At 42.8% G+C, this 21,686-nt stretch overlaps 1 protein-coding gene across 2 annotated transcripts in view; it reads left to right on the top strand.

The window, feature by feature from the left end:
* The window catches only part of LOC126336327 (leucine-rich repeat and calponin homology domain-containing protein), a 725,442-nt gene that overhangs the window by 342,752 nt on the left and 361,004 nt on the right, over positions 1-21,686 (top strand). The window lies entirely within an intron of this gene.

Raw genomic sequence — 21,686 nt, forward strand, 5'->3', positions numbered from 1 at the left:
TTTCAATTTTCTTTTCCATTCTTGTGTATATTTTTCTCAGCAGTAAGTCAGATGGTATGTCGCCAGACTCATAATTCTACACACCAGCGTGAATAGAAATAACAAATATGCTCAGACTGACAACTGAACAAAACTACTTTCAGTTAGAGAATGAATATTATCTACAAAGGATGCACTGCCCATGGGATCCCATTATCAGGAACATTAGCAAACATTTTCATCAGTCACCTAGAAAAACAGATATTTGATAAGATAACCACTAATCAAAGTTTCAGAATCATACATTGGTACAGATATGTGGTTGACCTTATTTGTCAGGTAGATGAGCCAAGTGAAGAAATAGATAAACTCCAGTCGGAAATCAACAAAGTTCACCAGAATATAAAATTTACACTAGAAAAAGAAAATCAAATAAGTTTTCTTGACATTACAATAAACAAAGAAAACAGCGAACATACATTTAACATCTTTAGAAAACAAACAGCCACAGACACAATAATATATTCCACGTCTAACCATTCCCAAAATCAGAAACGTGCACCACTAAGACGTATATTACATAGATTAAACAGAATCTCACTCAATAAGAGAAGCTATGAAAAAGAAATGAGTACAATCATACAAATAGCTAATAACAATGGGAATGACACACGTGTAGTACACCCGCCGATGTGGCCGAGCGGTTCTAGGCGCTTCAGTCTGGAACCGCGCAACCGCTACGGTCGCAGGATCGAATCCTGTCTCGGGCACGGATGTGTGTGATGTCCTTAGGTTAGTTGGGCTTAAGTAGTTCTAAGTTCTAGGAGACTGATGACCTCAGATGTTGAGTCCCATGGTGCTCAGAGCCATTTGAACTATTTGAACACATGTAGTACACAGGCTCAATCGAAAAATAAAAACGCAAATACAAAACAAACACAACATTTCCAGAATACAAGAGAACTCACATGCTGCAAACTTACGAACACACTCAACAAACACACAGAATTACAACACCACACAGAAAAGAACCAGATGGCACACCATGACTTACTCACATAAACTAACACACAGAGTTGCAAGCATCCTAAAGAGACAGGGGCCCAAATAACATATAAGACTGGGCAAACCCCCCCAATCACACCTAAGCCAACCAGCTACCAAGAGGGACAAATTCCAACCATCAGGAATATATAAACTTGAATGTGAAAGTTGTGATGTAGTTCACATAGGCATGACATGCAGGAATTTAAGACCACGATACAAGGTGTTGGAAATACGAAACAAACCATTTCACATTTGCAGAACATATAAAACACCGTAACTACCATCCTACAAACATGGAACAAGAAATAAAAATAATGAGAATAAGCAACCATGACAAACATCTTATACAAATGCAAGAAAACTTCCACACTCAGAAAGCCATTGCGCGAAAACAAATGTTGTCTATTGCTCCAAAGCTCTCTTAAATTCTAATTCTAATACTGGATGCCCTGTCTCTTCTGAATCGATTCCTGTTTCTTCTGCTGTCATATCAGACAGATTTTCCCCCTCATAGAGGCCTTCAGTGTATGCTTTCCACCTACCCGCTCTCTCCTGTGCATTTAACAGCGGTATTCCCGTTGCACTCTTAATGTTACCACCCGTGCTTTTAGTTTCACCGAAAGTTATTTCGGCTTTCCTACATGCAGAGTCAGTCCTTCCGACAATCATTTCTTTTTCGATTTCTTCACATTTTTCCTGCAGCTATTTCGTCTTAGTTTTCCTGCACTTCCTATTTATTTCATTCCTTGGAGAGTTGTATACCTCTATTCTTGAATTTCCCCTGAACATTTTTCTACTTCCTTTTTCATCGGTCAACTGAAGTATTTCTTTTGTTACCCACGGTTTCTTCGCAGTTACTTTCTTTTTACCTATGTTTTTCTTTCCAACTTCAGTGGTTGCCCTTTTAATGGACGTCCATTCCTCATCAGCTGTACTGCCTTAGAGAACTTCAAGCGTATCTCGTCGTTCTTAGTATTTCTGTATCCCTCTTCTTTCCGTATTCGTTCTTCCAGACTAATGTCTTCAGCTTCAGCCTACTCTTCATCAGTACTACATTGTGATCCGAGTCTATATTTGCTCTGGGGTACGCCTTACAATCCAATATCTGATTTCTCTGTCTGACAGAAATCTTCCCGTACCACTTGGTCTTTCCCGAGTATACCACCACCTCTTGTGAGACTTGATCAGAGTATTCGTTATTACTGGCTGAAATTTATTTCAGAACTCAATTAGTCTTTCTCCTCTCTCATTCGTTGTCCCAAGCCAATATTCTCCTGCAACATTTACTTCTACTTCTTACTTCTGTAGCTTGCGACGTCGGAATGTATACCTGAACTATCATCGTCTGTGTTGGTTTGCTCTCGATCCTGATAACAACAACCCAATCACTAAACTGTTCACAGTAACACTCTCTGCACTACATTTCTTATTAATGACAAATCCTACTACCGTTATACCATTTCCTGCTGCTGTGGATATTACCATATACTCATCTGACCAGAATCTGTCTTTTTCCCGTTTCACTTCACTGACCCCTACGCTACTGTCGCAGGTTAGAATCCTGCCTCGGGCATGGATGTGTGTGATGTCCTTAGGTTAGTTAGGTTTAAGTAGTTCTAAGTTCTAGGGGACAGATGTTAAGTTCCATAGTGCTCAGAGCCATTTGAACCATATGCATAAGGGTCGCAGAACACTCATCCGTGCGACACTCGTGTTCCCACTGGAACAAAAAAAAAAGCAGAAAGACGATACGGATGCATCGTTAGCATCCATTATTTCTTACAAGGTGTGACGAAGGACACCGTTCCAACGATCGTTTATTGAGAAGCGGCAATGATGGTATAGATTCCTTTGCATCACCAACTTTTTTTGCCATCAGCTGTGCAGGTGTCGGCCCCACGCGACAGAGCCATTCGGGTACGTAGCTACTGATTGTCTCAAGGATCTGTATATATCAGACATCCGAATACACAACCAGGGATGGAAAAAATTGCCTCCTCAGCGTCTTCAGGGGCCCAAAGTGAAAGTGCACTTTCCGGAACAATTTACATATCATGACGCAGAGTTGTATTGCATTTGATGGCACAGCAGCGGATTCACAGGCATCAAAGTACAAGGTTTCTCGTCTGTTCTGACTCGCTCGGCGCGCTACAAGCGGCCTGCTGAATGTATCCGTTAGACTAGCTGATTCAGTTCATACATGAGTCCTTGCAGCGGATCCAACACTGTGGTAAAGAGGTGAGATGGACATATCGAGATATCGGGAAACGACATAGCCGACAAAGCAGCCAAAGGAGGATATCGGGATGGTGTTGCACGTCGATGTGCCGCTCCTTGCTCGCCGTCAACTCGTTATCTGACAGGGGTATCACGCGGCATTAGGAAACTGAATGGTTGGAGGTGGCGGAAATCAAACTGCGGTCACTCAAATCGACCCCACAGCCATGGCAGACCTAATGCGAACCTCACCTGAGGTACGAAGTGCTATTCATCAGATTACGCATAGGATATGTCCCTTTAAAACATGGTTTTCTCTTCCGGCAGGAAGATCAAGCGCTCTGTGAAGTTTGTGGCAGGCCGCTTTCGGTTCAGCATATTTTGGCTACGTGTGTCGTATATGGTGACATGTCAGATTTCATCCCTAAAGTGCTGGGGAGGGGAGGCGGACGTTAATGCATTATAAACGACTCCGCATGTTGGTACAGACTACGACCCCCCCCCCCCCCCTCCCACTGCCCCGTAAGAATTACATGCCAACTTTCCGTCGGTGCGCTGATGGCTGCGACGTTGAGCGCTCCGCATCCAAAATCATAATCCTTTGCATCACATGAATTACTCCACATCATCGCGTTGGACCATTACGTCATTGCAATAGTGATACTTATATCAGTAAAAGCGGAACATTGAACAAACCACGTTCAGTAAGCACTGCTCTAAAACGGGCTGCTGATACTGAGAGGGTTAGTTTGTTTTGTTATGCTTCAGAAGAATGTACACAAACAACTACCGAAAATATCAATCAGGGTTAAAGGCAAGTGCGTATGACAGCTCAAAAAACTGCGAATGGCAGCTCATATTCTCCCTTATGTAAGGCCTCAGATTTTGTTATGCTGCCAAAACACTTTATCAGTCTCACTTCCAAAGTAATTAGTAGCCTTTGCATCTATGTGTCTTATTATTGACAAATTGGTTCAAATGGCTCTGAGCACTATGGGACTTAACTTCTAAGGTCATCAGTCCCCTAGATCTTAGAACTACTTAAACCTAACTAACCTATGGACATCACACACATCCATGCCCGAGGCAGGATTCGAACCTACGACCGTAGCGGTCGCGCGGTTCCAGTCTGTAGCGCCTAGAACCGCTCGGCCACTCCGGCCGCCTATTATTGACACATTTCTTCTTCTTTCAGCCAAGTTAGTGGTAGATTCAAATTCTTCCGCGGTAAATGTGTCTTCCGTTTGGTGACATCCAGAAGACAGTACGTTTTAGTTGTATCAATAGCGAAATGCAATTCCTCATTCAGTGCTCCTCATGGTATTGTAATATCGTTACATAGCAAATATTCAGTATGCGTCGCTTAATGCGAATTGAGAATTTTCATTTATCTCTTCTACGATTTCCGTTCGTTCTAGGATTGTGACGCCAAATCATTCGACTACCTCTTTTTTTGTGCAGACAGGCATTGGACCTGTGAACGTCCTCCATACTAAGAGCAGACAGCGCTGAATTCAGAAGAGTTGCGCCGGCTGCAGAATGTCGCACTGGCTCGGGTACTTCCTCGAAGGACAGAGCAAAGCAGGGTGCCAGGCCGGGCCTCGGCTCTCACGCCGTGGACGATCTTGCTCTAAGACAAAGAAAAAAAAAATGCACCTCGAAGGAATTATTCCAGCGGGTCGTAAATCGATAGATGTAATGTGCATCTAAAGACAAACTAATGATTGCAATTTCAGAAAAATTGGATTATTTATTCAAGAGAAAGACCTTCACAAACGTGCGATGGTCCAGCTCTGGCCCTTATTGAAGAATTTATTCGGCTTGGCATGGGTTGAAAGAGCTGTTGGATGTCCTCCTGAGGTATATCGTGCCAAATTCTGTCTAATTGGTGAGTTAGATGGTCAAAATGCCTAGACGGTTGGAGGGCCCTGCCCATAATGCTGCAAAAGTTCTCAATTGGGGAGACGTCCGGCGCCATTGCTGGCAAAGGTAGGGTTTGGCGGGCACGAAGACAAGCAGTGGAAGTTCCCAGCGTGTGAAGGCGGGCATTATCTCGCTGAATTGTAAATCCAGATGGGTTGCCATGAATGGCAACAGAAAGGCGCGTAGAATATCGTCGACGCACTGGTGTGCTGTAAGGGTGCCTCGGGCGACAACCAAATGGGTCCTGCAGTGAAAAGAAAAGGTGTACCAGACCATCATCACTCCTGGTTTGTCGGGCCGTATGGGGGCGACACTCAGGTTGGCATCCCACCGTCTGGGGGCGTCTCCAGACATCTCGTGGGCCGGAAACCCATTGGCTGGTGTAGAATACTCATCAAACATTAGTTCCGCTTCGAACTGAGACCTGATGACAAGCGAAAACGTGTCTTAAGAGTGTACATCACTTATTACTCGGGCCTGGAAAGATATATGGGCCCTCTTCCAGTGTTAAAAACAATTTCGATATGTTAGCCAATTTCTCACTCATTTATGTATGACCCAATACGCACCAAACGTAAACTGACCCTTTTCACTACAAACTTTTCAGGATATGCTCCGTGGTTTACTTGTTTTTGAAGTGTCACAATAAATATGGTCAATAACGAAAAGAAAACCTGTTAATTATGAAGTTGTCATGAAGGACCATAACATATAAAAAGAGTAGTTTCTTTTTTATATTTACAAACCGTTTCAGCTTTACTGAGAATGTAAACAGTTGTAGCTTTGCTTCATTTAGGAATTATTATTATTCATTATTTTTAATTATTTTTTCGGGACACATCTGACGCGTCGAAATTAGATCCTCCTCACCAGTGCTCTTGTATCGTATAACACATTTGGGTGAAGCAACCAGCACTCCGTACTGCACGGGGCTGTACGATAGAGGCACGTGGCGGTGTTGCATAGCTGTCGTCACAGTGCGAACCAGTTTAAGTCGCTTCAACTACATTTATATGCACTCAGATAATTCTGGTTGCTTCTGCGTCATATTGCGAATCTCGCAGCGTATCGTTTCGCCTATACTACCTCAGTGAGCTCCGCGCCTTCACTTGCCACATTGACGATCTGTGATGCCTCAGGTATGTACTATACGCCGATCCCTTCTTTTAGTCAGGTTGTGCATTAAATTTCTTTTTTCCCTAGTTCGATTCAGTACACCCTCATTTGTTATGGGTCTACCTGTATGATCTTCAGTATTCTTCTGTAGCACCACGGTTCAAAACCTTCTATTCGCTTCTTGTGTGAAGTGCTTATCGTCCACGTTTCACTCCCGTACAAGGCTACACTCCAGGAAACTCTTTCAGAAAATACTTAGCAACATTTAAGTTTTGTTAGACGTTGACAAATTCTTATTTTTTCAGAAACACTTTTTTTTGCTGTTTTCAGTGTGCATTTCATATTCTGTCTACTTCGGCAATCGTCGGTTCTTTTTGTGCCCAAATAAAAAAAATATCATTTACTACTGATAGTTTCTCATTCTTTAACCTTATTTCCTCCGCATCACGTAATTTAAATCGACTACAAGCTATTACCCTTGTTGTGGCTCATCTGTTGGTTGGATTGGTTTGGGTTGTTTGTGGGAAGAGATCAAACTGCGAGGTCATCGGTCTCATCGGATCACGGAAGGACGGGGAAGGAAGTCGGCCGTGCCCTTTCAGAGGAACCATCCCGGCATTTGCCTGGAGCGATTTAGGGAAATCACGGAAAACCTAAATCAGGATGGCCGGACGCGGGATTGAACTGTCGTCCTCCCGAATGCGACCCTTGTTGTATTTTTGTCGATGTTCATCTTATTACCTCTTTTCAAGACGTTATCAATTCTGTTCAACTACTTATAGAACAGAGGACCTTGTAATAAATGAAGAAAGGAATTATTCTACCTTGGCAGCCAAATAAAGCATGGCGGACGGAAGTAAGCAGGATGTTCTGAAAATCTAAGTTTGGAGCACAGCAATGTAGGAAAGTAGAAATGCACTATTTCGATGTGTTATAGACGGAAGCTAAAGATTGTTTTGACTGGTAAGATAAGAAATGAGGAAAACTTACTCAGAGTTGGCGATGAAAGTAGTACGTGGAAAACATTGACTAGAAGAATGGAGATGATGATGTGTCAAGATATCAGAGAATAGCTGCCATGGCACTAGAGGAAGCCGTAGCGGCGTAGCGGGTGCGCTGCTGCAGGCCCATGGATACGATGAATGTATTCACAATTTCCTCTTAATTAATCTGTCAGGTCGTGCTTGGAATGCTAGTAACCAGGGTGTAAAACGAAAGTAAAATTTTAATTATGTTCAGTTAAATCAATTCTGAATTCAGCCAGCGAAGGTTGTTTGTTGGGAGATGCTAAGGTGGAGAAAATTACTCTTTTGTTCGAGCAAAATTGCTGGATATTGCCGACTTAAGTCAAAGACGATGATTATTAATGCAGCTTGCTTCAGATTTGATGATCTCAGACTCTAATGTCGATAAACTCACAAAATAAAAAACAATTTGTCTGACCTTGAAAAATCCACGTAAACTGCCTTAAAATCGTTGCAAAGGCACAGGAGGAATGAGCATGGAGAGGGAGTTGCCTGGTCAGAAGCAGAATGAGAAACAGGAGGGCAAGGTTAGCAAATGAGACGGAAGGAAGGAAGGAAGGAAGTAATAGGGTGAGAAAAGTGTAGAGAGGAAAGATAGACTGATAACTAAATGTTAAGCTTTAATCTCGCCTCGAATGCAAGTGGGTTTGATAAGACACAGGTTAGAGGGTAATTTGTTCCATAGGCGCATGGCTGAAATGGAGAAGGAAATGGTTATGGAGAAAGATTTAATGTTGTGAAAAGGTACAACCAAGATGCTGTCCCTATTCGATCTAGTATTACAGTTGCGAAATCGTGGTATGTATTTCACGTGTAGTCATGGATGTCGGGGTAACTGATACGACGAGATGAAGATGGTAGGAAGAGGAGGAGGAAATCGTGGAGAGCGAGGGGGTTGCGTGTGTGGGAGGGGGAGGAGGAGGAGGAGGATAATCGTGATAACGTGTACTGATTTGGCCTTTTGTCAACTGCATCTAGTTGTAGACTTGGATTATTTACAACGAAATTCGGATGGTGATAAGATTTTAAAGTGGTTTAAATATTTGCAACTTATATAGTATAGAATTGTACACTTCAGAAAACGGAAAGAAATGTAGTATTCTATGTCGAAAATATCAGTGACATCTTAGAAACTTACACAAATATCTAAGTGTAACATTTTGTAAGTATATGAAGTGAAACGACCCCATAGGCTTAGTTATAGGTAAAGCAATTGGCAGTCTTCGGTTCACTGGCAGAATAGTGGGGAATTGTTGTCAGTCTACAAAGAAACATTAAAGCGGCCCGTCGTAGAATATTGCCTACGTGTGTGGGATCTGTGTGAAATATAAATGAAGTGGCAGACACTTCAAGATGACGTAACTCAACCAGAAACAGCCTAGTTAGAGCTTGAAGAAGTAGCTTTAAATTATTAGTCGGGGAATGTACAACAACCCCCTACGTGTTGCTCCCGTAGGGATCACGAGGACAAGACTATACTACACTGACGGAACAAAATCGCAGCACCAAAAAAGAATTAACGTAGAATAATGAATTTTAGGGAAATATAATTTGTCTAGGTAAAATACTTAAATGATTAACGTTGCAAGATGAGCGCGAAAAATGCTATTGCAGTACAGGGACGGTTAATGCTGATTGCAGATGACGATAGAGTTGTCGTTCGATAACGTCTCATGTACGTTTTATTGGAGACAGATCCGGTGATTGAGCAGGCGGTATGAGTCCGAGCGTTGCCCAGTTCGAAAACACCCTCTGGAATGCTGTTCATGAATGGCAACACAAGAAGCCGAATCACCAGACTGACGTACAAATTTTGTCAGGGTCGCTTGGGGTAACCGCAGCTGTGCTCCTGTTGTTACACGAAATCTGACTCCAGGCAATGGCACCAGGTTTAGGTCCACTGTGTGTATCATGCAGGTTGGTTGCAGGTCCTCAACTGGTCTCCTAACCAAGGCCCGGCCATCACTGGCACCGATGGAGAAGCAGCTATCATCAGAAAACACAGCAGACCTCCACCCTACCCCCAATGAGACCTCGCACCGAGCTACGTGGCAAAGTGGTTAGCACATTGGACTCGTATTTGGGAGGACGGCGGTTCAAACCCGCGTCCGGCTATCCTGATAGAGGTTTTCCGTGATCTCCCTAAATCGCTTCAGGCAAATGCCGTGATGGTTCCTTTGAAAGTACGCCGCCGTTTTCTTCTCCATCCTTCCGTAATCCGATCTCGTGCTCTGTCTCTCATGACCTCTTTATCGACGGGACGTTAGAAACTAATCTCCTCCTAAATGAGTTGCTATTTGACACCACCGAAGTCGCAAATGGCGGTGATTTGGGGGCAGTGGAATGCACGCTGCAGAGCGTCTAGCTCGGAGCTGTCCTTGAAGTAACCGATTTGTAACAGCTCGTTGTGTCAGTGTGGTGGCAGCTGCTGCTCAGATTGCTGCTGCAGATGCAGTACGATGTGCCAGAGCCATTCGCCGAGCACGATGGTTTTCACTCTCTGTAGTTCGACGTGGCCATCCAGAGCTCATAGTGTTGTGACCGTACATTCTCGTGACCACCGCTGCCAGTAATCATATACAGTGGCTAAATTTCTGCCAAGTCTTTCTGGAAATCGCAGAAGGAACATCTAGCTTCTCGTAGCCCTATTACAAGACCTCGATGAAACTCAGTGAGACGTTAGTAATGGCGTCTCTGTCGCCTTAACGGCATTCTTGACTAACATTAAATCACCGCGTCCAGTCTCAAGGGTAGCAAACACTCACTACCATTACAGTGTGTATTTAAAGCAAACCTGATTTTCATCCTTATAGTTCCGCTACTAGCGCCACTTTTATACGACTGTCGAGTCATTTGAATAGATAACATCTTTGAGATGTAGAAACACGCCTACCAACTTTCGTTTATGTTGCACAATTCATTGTTGGTCTTCAGATTCCTTTTCCATCAGTGTTACAGCGCCCAAGAGGCTTTTAAGAAGTCTTTCATTCCTCGCTCCATAAGCAAAAGAAACGAGAACATAACCTAATAACGGGTACAATGATACTTACCCTCTGCCATATAGTTAAACAGTGCTTTGGATAGTATAGAAAACTGTGAAAACTGTAACGAATTCTGCTTTATTGAACAGCAACTCCGTCAAGGCATTTCTTGTTGGGTGAGAGGCGTGTTGAAATAACGTCCTCTCCTCGCCTTTCTTTCCGTGGGGATACCTCCACACAGAGCAGAACGCGGGACCAGGTCCTCCGGCTAATGACGCGGGAGTGATGGTGTGACAGCTGTCGCTTCTTGTAAAGTCGGCGCTTCCCGGGGCGAGCGGTTCGCGTGGGGAAATGGCGTTACCGCTGCTGCTTTGTGAGGAGGAGAGGGCTCCACCAGAGAACGCAAAAGAACGCCACCTTGTCGTCTCCTCGCTTCTTCGCCTTCAGACGGAGCTGTTTTGATGCGACTGGCGAGGCAGAGTGTCAGAACTCTTTGAAAGGACGAACAGTCTCTCTTCGCGAAAGAGCGAAGGCAGCAGTATCATTGTACTGCCCCCCCCCCCCCCCCCACACACACACACACTCTCTTTCATTGGCGGAACACAGCCGATTTCATTCTCCAACCTTGTCCTATCGAAGAGACATTTTTTTCCCGACTCTAATGATCTTCGTGTCCACTAGGCAGACAAAATTCCACATTACTCTGCATTTAGTGATAGGGCTGCACTTTTATAAGCATCAACCAAAGCAAAACAAGAATAATGGTATGCAGTCGAATTAAATCAGATGATGATGATGATGATGATGATGATGATGATGATGATGGCATTATATTAGGAAACGAGACACTAAAAGTAGTAGATAATTTTTGCTATTTGAGAAGCGAAATAATTGTTGATGGCTGAAGTAGGGAGGATATAAAATGTAGACTGGCAGTGACAAGAAAAGCATTTCTGAAGAAAAGAAATTTTGCTAACATTGAATGTTTTTTTCAGAAATTATTCGCATGGAGTGTAGTCATGTATGGAAAGAAGAGATGGACGATAAACACTTCAGACAAAGGAATAGAAGAGTGTAACCATGTATGACAGGTAGACAGTACACATGTGCGATAAGCGGTTTTGACAAGAAGGGAATAGAAGCTTTTGAAATGTTTTGCTACGGAAGATAGCTGAAGATTAGATGGGTGGATCACGTAACTGACAAGGAGGTACAGAATAGAAATGTGGGGAAAAGAAGTTTGTGGCACAACCTGACTAGAAGAAGGCATCAGTTGATAGGGGGCACATGAAGAGGTCATCAACAAGAGCGCGCATACGATAGTTTGTTGGAGTGGGATGGGGACAAACCAGGGGGGGTGGGGGGTGGGATGAAGTATTTCAACAACATCAGACGGTTGTGTTTCCTAGCTAGGTTCCTGTGACAAAGGCTGGAACGTTTTATTTCGCTTTTGCCTTGAGCATAGCTGCTCTAAATTCTGACCACTGTTTATTAGTAATGTAATTATACGATTCATCAAAATTTCATTCTGATGAAGACACCCTTAGTAGGCGCCAAAACATAGGTCAATGGACCTAACAGTTCTTTGCACCTGGTTGGCTGTATAATCATATGTTGAAGCTGGTACATGATTGCTGAGTAACAGCCATATTTAAAACTGCTACACATTTCTCTTCTTGCTATACTAAAATTTGCTTCTTTTGCCAAAATCCAGCGGAGTTTTCATGGTGTCATTGTGCAGACGCAGTTGCAAGAGAATCCTGAAAGAGCGGTTTGTTAAGTGTATGAAGTGAGGAACTGAGGAAAAGTAAGGTCAGTAGCTTATGAAAAAGAGTATCCTTGGTACAAAATAAATATGTAATTCCTTCACTTACGTTATCCCAAAGCCCATAGCATTTCTCGATTCACCAGTTATCGATTACCCCTAACAATTACGTTGTTTCATCGAAAAGATCTGTAGGTAGTGGAAAAACACTGTAGATAATGAGTCTGTGAATAACAACCATACAGCAAAATATTCTCGTCTGTGCGTGCTATCATGTTCCAAAAATGTCTTTGCCCTAGTTAGTTAAGCGAATTTCCCTGCGACTGAGATACTGTCCAACTGTGTTTCCTTTGTCAATCGGACGAATAAAAGAAAATAATTGAGCTAGTCCACTTGCAACGGTAGAATCATCCATAGTAAATTTGTTTCATCAACTAGAGTTTTAACAGAATGTTTAATGTTTTCAGACCTAACTGGAATAAGCCTTTCAACTGTATTACCAGCCAAGGGATTTTTTTTTCTCGTCGCGTTCATCCAATGATGGCCTTCTTTGCAATGACATGAGATAGTGTATTTTTTGTAAAAATCTCGGTTACAAGACAACTAGCTTCTTGAAATTTATCAGAGGTCTTAGGTTTCTTAGGAAAAAAAGTACTTTGCTGGTTTTTTGTCTTAGAATTGTTTTGGAAATAGTCGAAGCATTTTTCCTTGGAAATGTTTGTGTTTTATTGCTGTACGGAGCAGCAATATATCCTGTACAGTGCTGCATTGTAAAGCTTTTCTGCACATAACGTGAACGCCAGTTTTAAGTGTTCTTCATCAAACAGCACAATTTTTGTATCTTTGCAACTGCATGATGGCGCGGGAGAAGTGAAGTTTCAGACATCGCTTAACTTTGGTTCTGCATCTGATGACTCGTAAACTGCCGAAGGTCGCTTTTTGACAATAAGTTTATCCATTTCTGATGACTTCCCTAAATACGTCACTTTGAAAGAAGTAATATAATGACACAAAGAAACAGACTTAAGGAATGGTGTACAATCTTCCACTATCCGCGCTCGAAGAACTAGTTGAGATACGAACCGATAGGGAGCGCCAATGTACGGCAGCAGGACTCATCCAGTGCAATAATTGCAAGTTACATGCACAAAATAGTGAACGTACGGATCACGCGTTTAAAATCTATAATTACATTGAACGAAGATAAGGGTATTTTTATTATTTTATCACGAGTCTTTCACCTGTTTTTCATTCTGAATTCTACATGTTTCTGAATTTTAAATTCTGTTAACAAGAAAACGGTGCCTTAAGTCAAACTGACCATCGTACATAACATCTTGAATTTTCTTCTGTATGTTACAGCCGGCCGGGGTGGCCGAGTGGTTCTAGGCGCTACAGTCTGGAACCGCGAGACCGCTACGGTCGCAGGTTCGAATCCTGCCTCGGGTATGGATGTGTGTGATATCCTTAGGTTAGTTAGGTTTATGTAGTTCTAAGTTCTAGGGGACTGATGACTTCAGAAGTTAATTCCCATAGTGCTCAGAGTCATTTGAACCATTTGTACGTTACTCTTGTCAGCAACGAGAATGCATGAGCTGTTAAACTAATTGTGCGATACTTCGTGTATTTATCTGCTCTTGCTAATACCAGGATTGTGTGGATCATGTTCTTTCGAAAGCACGGTGCCGCGTCTCCAGTCCCATAAATTCTACACACTAACATGAATAATGCTTTGGTAGCCACTTCCCCCAAATGTTTCCAGAATTTTCAAAGTAGTATTATGTATCCCTTTCTCATGTTTGTTAGCAGATCTTGAAAGCTGCATGAAACTGTGACGCTGGTATTGTGACCCCCTTGTGTCTTCCAAATCGACTTCTGTTTCTTGTTTTATCACGTCATTACTATCTTGATCCTCATTGTAGAGGATCTCAGTGTTAATCAGTCAGTTGTAGAGGAAAATACGCTTTAACTTGGACTCCAAACCACAGTGAAACTCGCCATTTTTCACACGAAAACTTAGTGTCAAAGGTGAATGAAGGTTTAACTAACAGACGGAAACATCGGAGGACCGACCCGTCATCTAACCTCGAATATTTGTTTGTAGCTTGGCAGTTATCTATCTGAACACAGAGTGTATATACAAGATGTGTGAGTGTGACAACACTGCGAGAGATCTGGCAACATTTTGCTGTTCCTTTTGGGTAGACGGATGTGTTCATCCCATGCAGATGCTCAGTCCGAGTTGCAGCTCCGTACAGCCCTCACGTGATTTTCGAGAGCGCCATTAGTGAAGTTGTGTTTTTGTTTTGTGTGACGAAAATGCAACAGCGGAATTTAGAGTAACGTTGTGTTATCAAGTTTTCTGTGAACTTGGGGAATCCACGAGTGTGACCTTCAAAAAGTTGGAAGAGACCTAAAGGGAACGTTACTTATCCAGAGCACAAGTTTTTCGGTGACACAAATCATTTTTGGAATGCCGAGAACACGTTGAAGATGAACTTCGCTCAGGGACACTTTCAATTTCAAAAACCGACGAAAACACCGAAAGTGTGCGTGCTCTTCTTATATCAGACCGACATTAAACGATAAGGATGATGGGTGACATATTCAACACTTTAACTGTACACCAAATTTTGACTAAAGCCTTGTACATGGGAAAGATCAGTGCCGAAATGGTGCCAAATAACCTCATAGCTCAGTATAACGACAATCGAAGAAACGCGTGCGTTAATCTCCTTCAGAGGATTGCCAGTGACCACGAATGGTTCAGTCGTGTTATCGCAGGTGATAATCCTGCATTTTTGAGTACGGCCCTGAGACAAAGCGGCAGAGTGAGGAGTGGCACACTGAGACACCCTCTCGACCGAAAAAAGCTCCAATGAGCAAACGAGAATTATGCTGATTTGCCTTTTTGATGCAGCATCGACTTGACTGCAATGTCTGGACTCCCTCGACTCGACTTTTACTTGAGCTCTTTAAGCACACCTTTGTAAAACACTTCGCTGACTGTTTGTCATGAAGGAACAAATTCTTTATGCGCGATAAAGTCAAAAAGAATTTGTTCCTTCATGACAAACAGTCAGCGAAGTGTTTTACAAAGGTGTGCTTAAAAGGCTCAAGTAAAAGTCGAGTCGAGGGAGTCCAGACATTGCATTCAAGTCGATGCTGCATCATAACAACGCCCTATGTCACACGGCCATTGCCGTGACGAGATTTTTTAGCTCTGAAGTTATTCCTGTTGTTCCCCAGCACACCAATTTTTTTCATGTCTGGGGAGTTTGGTGGCCAGCGGAAGTGTTTAAACTCAGAAGTTTGTTCCTGGAGCCACTCTGTAGCAACGCTGGACGTGTGGAGTGTTGCGTTGCCCTGCTGGAATTGCCGAAGTGCGTCGGAATGCGCAGTGGACATGAATTGATGCAGACGATCATACGGATGCTTACATATGTGTCCCTGTCAGAGCCGTACCTAGACGGGTCCGTTTCACTCCATCGCCCCCTCTCCCACACCATTACAGAGCTTCCAATAGCTTAATCAGTCGCCTGCTGGGATGCAGAGTCCAGGGATTCATGAGGTTGCCTCCAAACCCGTACACGTCCACCCGCTCAATACAATTTTTAAAACGACACTCGTCAGAACAGGCAACATGTTTCTAGCCATCAACAGTCCAATGCTGGTGTTGACGGGCTCAGGCGAGGCGTAAAGCTTTGTGTCGTGCAGTCATCAAGGATACACGAGTGGACTTTCGGTTCCGAAAGCCCATATCGGTGATGTTTCTTTGAATGGTTCGCATGCTGGCACTTGCTGTTGGCCCAGCACTGAAATCTGCAGCAGTTTACATAAGGGCTGCACTTCTATCACGTTGAACGATTCTCTTCAGTCGTCGTTAGTCCCGTTCTTGCAGGATCTTTTTCCGGTCGAAGTGATATCGAAAATTTGATAATTTACCGGATTCCTTATATTCACGGTACACTCTTGAAATGGTCGTACGGGAAAATCCCCACTTCGTCACTACCTTGGAGATGCTGTGTCTCGTCGCTCGTGCGCCGACTATAACACCACGTTTGAACTCCCTTGAATCCTGATAACCTGCCATTTTAGCAGCAGTAACCGATCTAATAATTGAGCCAGACACTTGTTGTCTTATTTAGGCGTTGCCAACCGCAACGTCGTATGCTGCCTGTTTACGTATTTCTGTATTTGAAAACGCATGCCTATACCAGTTTCATTGGCCCTTTAGTGTATATAATGTCAAGACAGAAAACATATGGCACGTGTTCTGACCTGCCTCAAAATCGATCGCTCGCCAAGACTCCCCTATCTCTCCTGTAATGCCTTACACCAGATTATTGATCCGCTAGAACGAGAACAGCTACCACCCCCCTTCTTCCAAACTCTGACCCTCGTCGTATCCGCTCCCGCCAAGCGATGACTAACCCCCCCCCCCCCCCCACCTCATTCCATTCTCTCTTCATTTTCTCTGCGTTCTGAGGGGAGCGCAGGGGAGACACCTTACCGGCGTCGTAATTTTATTGCAGGCACGTTCCATCCAATTTATTACCGTTCATGCAAGGCATGTGGCAGCCTGTTCCAAAGTGTCGTCTTGCAGTTCACTTCGTTCCACTTCACAATTCAGAAAAGAAGACCGTCAGACGCAACATGCATATCGTCAGAGTATTGGATCTATATTGGGAGTTGGTTGACAGCCGGTTATAAATAATGATGTTTATATGTGTGACAACAGCCGCGACCCATCGACCGGGGCCGGCCAGTGTGGCCGAGCGGTTCTAGGCGCCTCAGTCTGGAACCGCGCGCCCGCTACGGTCGCAGGTTCGAAACCTGCCTCGGGCATGGATGTGTGTGATGTCCTTAGGTTAGTTAGATTTAAGTAGTTCTAAGTTCTAGGGGACTGATGACCTCAGATGTTCAGTCGCATAGTGCTCAGAGCCATTTGAGTCATCGACCGGGGCTTTACAAGTTCATGAGTTTGGGGTTCGAGCACTCTTCCACTTGTGTACAATTAGAGTGGTAGTAACTGTAGCAGGTCTTAAATTTCTGTAGTGGTAGACAGTAATAATTCCTTAGAGTGGTACAAGATAATTGTACCAAAGAAAAAATTATAATAAACTTGGGTGCTGCACGAAGAGAGATACTTTTCTAAACTGCCCTTCTGGATTCAAGCATCAGAGACTAATCTGTTGATACGTTTACCTTTATCTTTAATGCAAAGAGACACTCGCTGAAACAAATTCAGTTTACTAGTAGACTGCGTATTTACCTAAAATAGTTCCCAGCTTATTCCTACGAAACGAAACAATGTTTGTTTTCAGAAAGAATATGCGCGGGTTGGTGACATGCGCAATATAGGGTGCAAAGCCATTATTCTTACGGAGAAATGAGACCAACGATGAGGTCATGTAAAAAAATTAAAATGTACAGTGTTTCGTGCGGTCTGGGGCGCCTTGTCACGGTCCAAGCGGCTCCCTCCGTCGGAGGTTCGAGTCCTCCCTCGACATGGGTGTGTGTGTGTGTGTGTTGTCCTTAGTGTAAGTTAGTTTAATTTAGATTAAGTAGTGCGTAAGCTTAGGGACCGATGACCTCAGCAGTTTGGCCCCATAAGATCTTACCACAAATTTCCAATTACAGTGGTTCGTCACGACTGGTCATTTTCAGCCATAGAGGCTATTGCGAAAGGATACCAAGAAGCGGCCAAATACGATTCCCAGGAGTACGACGGCTGTGATGTACATGTCTCCTTCGTAATATCGCATGACAGTGGCCTCTAAGGCTGAAATGATATATCAATACATTTTGATATTTGACAAGGAGCTGCAGCCTCTGCACAACCATGATATTAATCTTAAAACCTATTAAGAAATCATTTATTTTCGGAATCTCATCCATCGGCGACGAGATTGTTCCGTCTATTCGCGCACTTCAGTCCCTTTTTAGTTACGCTATAGCCTCCTTGTCATAGTTCAATGACACTAAGGTGACATGTCACGGAGGCTGTTGCTAATTACTTAATCGGGAAATAGGAGAAAGCCTGAGGAGGTCGGGCGTAGAGTGTAATAATCCCATGAAAAATGAATAAGCAATGGTATTCACTATAGTTTAATTGCAACATAGTTTCCAAAATTTCTGGCGAAGTTGCTCTATTTATGGTGCGAGTATTCTCAGAACCGGGAACCTGTTACATTATTCCATAATAGACGAAGCAGTCATGAATTTACCGAGTGCAGAGTCTTCTTGTCATACGATGTTTCGTTCATCTGACCTCCATTGCGAATAACGGTAAAGTAACTTGTTACTTTAAGTGGAAACCATTTGCTTTAGGCCGTAAAAAGCCCGGTTGAAGTCACTGTAGTGAAAACCGAAAAAAGTCACGATATATAATGTAAGACCGTCAAGTGACAATATTGAGGTGCGGGTAAAGCTGGAAAAGGGAAAGCAGTGCGCGTAGTTTGTGCTACTGTTGCTGACTGTTCCCCGAAAAAGGTACTCAGATGAATAATTTAGTGTAGTGTTTGTAAATGTTTAGACTCAGTTGACAGGTCTTCTTGCGCAGATTGGTGACTATAGATGAAACCTATAGTCATTCTACACCAGAGCACCAAAAGATAGTCCCAGTCTACTCCTTCAAAACGAAACAATGTTCATTTAAAAAAATATATACTCAGTTAGCTGAGAGGTGCAATCCGGGGTGCAACACTGTTCAAAACAGTGGGAAAACACTAGTGTGAGTGTGGCGATGAACAAAAAGGACCGTTTTGCCAGCTTTTAAGGCGATAATTATGTTTTTTCTCTGCCATATGAGCCTCATAACTACTCTGAAAAACGCAAACCCGTAATTGGAGCCTATTATTTCTGCTTTCTCGAACGTTTTAAACATAAGTGGGTTGAAGAGCGTCCAAGATAGGCACACAAAAAGTATTTCTTCCGCCAGTACAGTTCTCTGCTCCTCAACACAGCAGTCGCAATAGAAGAGCGTGAATTGGGTTTCGACTCGGTTGTTGATACACTTTGTGTTCATATTTAACTAACTTCGTCTTTTTCTTAACTTAATGTGTGTCTGTGGAATGAAATTTCTATGAAAGAAGAAAGACGCCGTCACTTAGATTTTTTGCAGAGTTTGACGAAACCTGCATCTACATGGATGCTCTGCAAATCACATTGAAGTGCCTGGCAGAGAATTTTGCGGCGTAGTGATATAAGGGCAGTAGCAAATGTATTGCCATGGATGAGAATTTGTTTAGAAATAAAACGAGTTTTTTGTTGTAATAATGTTTATTTGCTTTATTACCGCCTTTACCAAATGACTCTTGCGTGTAATGGACGCTTAAAGGGAACATTTTAGTTAAGTGCTTTGATGAGTATAAGCCATTTCATGTTCTATGTTTGAAGAAAAATCAGTCACGAAAACAGATCAATTTTTCCAAGAAAATATTTTGAGACTCTGACTCTAATTCCTTTCCATACTGCTTATGTCGCTTGTAAAGTACCTTGTTACATGGGATGCATTTTGTCTGTTTCAGGTAAGCCTCATTAACATTGACAGGGATCTAGAAGACAGGCAGTAAGTACCCACATATTAGTCCCTAAAATATACTGCACAGCTGCTTAGAAAATACGGAAATTATTGTTAGATTACACATCGCGTCATCGAACGATGTGGTACGGTGGGTAACACACTGGACTCGTATTTGTCTGGACAGCTGTTCAAATTCCCTTTCTGGCCAACCAAATTCGACGAAAGATGGGATGTTTCCTTTGAAAGAACACAACCGATTTCCTTCCTTTTCCTTCTCCAACCCGGGCGTATGCTCCGCCTCTAATTATGTTGTCTTCAATGGGTCTTTAAAACGTAATCTTCGTTCCTTCGTTCGTTCTAACCACCTTGCATTGAAGCTACTTATACGAATATTAGTAGCAGAAATATTTTAGTGTCGTTGTGAAGTTTTGTTACTGCAGAAGTGTCATTCGCGTAATTGTAATTATTTCATTTTTGAAAGTTTATTTGGAAACAGGGGGACCACTTGCAGCTGCTGCGTTTCATCTTGCCGACTTCTAATTTACTGTTTGTCTCTACCATCAGCGCAGCTTAGATTTAGTTCCCTATGAGGTCATTTTCTTCTTCCACCAGTGCATTAAAGAATTCGTCTTATTGTGGAAAAGAACCACGATCTCAGTCTTCGACACTCTTGGTCAGTAAAACCATTCCCTGCTGTAACTTCAGGTTCGAGATACGGAAGTTATTTTTGTTCTCAGTATCCCCCAAAAATTAGCAAACGTTATCGATAGTATACGTTTTCATTATAAATAATAATACTAATAACAGTAATAATAACAGTAATGCCAACAAAAAGAAGCATAGTGTTTTTGAAAACTATGTCGTGGTTACATGAGGAACGATCCACAGATTGATAACGCAGAGAACTGTGTGAAAACAGTGTACGGAATTAGTGTGCGACTTGTGTTCTGTCTGACTGAAATTTGCTCATGAGAGTTGGTGTTGGGAACTGTCTCGGTGACAGTAACATGGCGTCTCTGGCAGGCAATGCGTCCGGAGTTTCTCGCGCCACACCACTGGCTGTTCGTTCATCGATCACTGTCACTTGCACTGATCCCCAAGAAGGATGGCCTGCTGACGATATGCCGACACGGAAAATACATCCCGTAAAAACAGAGGAAGTTATTTCTGGAACGACTTAGTTTCCTCCCACCCCCCCCCCCCCCCAATCCCTCCCTCCCCTCCCTCCCTCTATATACTCTTTGATATTGCTACCTACTACAAAAACAGATAATTTTCTGAGTACACAGTTACCAGAACAATTCTGAGAAACAAATAGGTAGCTGCCGCATTTGTATATGATTTTCGCTACTGTCTGGTTCTACTCATCCATAAGAAAGACATTAGCTAGCGATTTTACACACTTTCTGTAAATAGTAGACGAATTTGCGTTTTCACTAACTGTTGTAACTCCTAGCATTGCTTTCATTTTTGTCAGATACGTATATAAATACAGAAAACTACAGCCAGTCAGTTTTTGAAAAAGAAATGTTTATTTCCACATAATAGTTTTCAGTCTCAGCGGGCCACTGGATTTCGACATCGTGGGAAGTGTTTTTGTTAGCATCCACCTTGCAGTCTTCGTTTTATTGCATTCTGGCTACAGATTAATCACTTTTGATTATTAGGTCTACAACTTTGCTTCCGCCGTTTTGCAATAGACGGCAGTAGCGGCAAGCCGGGTTCATGTGCTTGGTCATAGGTGTAATACAATAAGCTTAGGCATCTGTAAACATAATGCCATAAAAATATTAGTCGATTTGTGATTACATCATAAGTACGTCAACTTACGTATCCATTTCTCGCCGTTTGCGAGAAATTTTAATTTTCTGCTTTAACATGAAGAAATCTGCGGCTGTGGCTCTTAAAATGCTGGGTAAGACAAATGATGAGGGGACTATTAGTGGAAGAACGTGCAAAGTATGTTTTCAGTGCATTAAGAAAGGCGATTTTGATATCGAACATCGGTTTGTCGATGGAAGACAGATCGTTTTCATAGCTACTGGAACAGACGAAGACAGTCACAGGACATAATTATCGAAAGCAATTGATGCGTTCGAGCCCAG

The sequence above is a fragment of the Schistocerca gregaria genome, chromosome 2 (assembly GCF_023897955.1).
Source record: "Schistocerca gregaria isolate iqSchGreg1 chromosome 2, iqSchGreg1.2, whole genome shotgun sequence".
NCBI classification, from domain to species: Eukaryota; Metazoa; Arthropoda; class Insecta; order Orthoptera; family Acrididae; genus Schistocerca; species Schistocerca gregaria.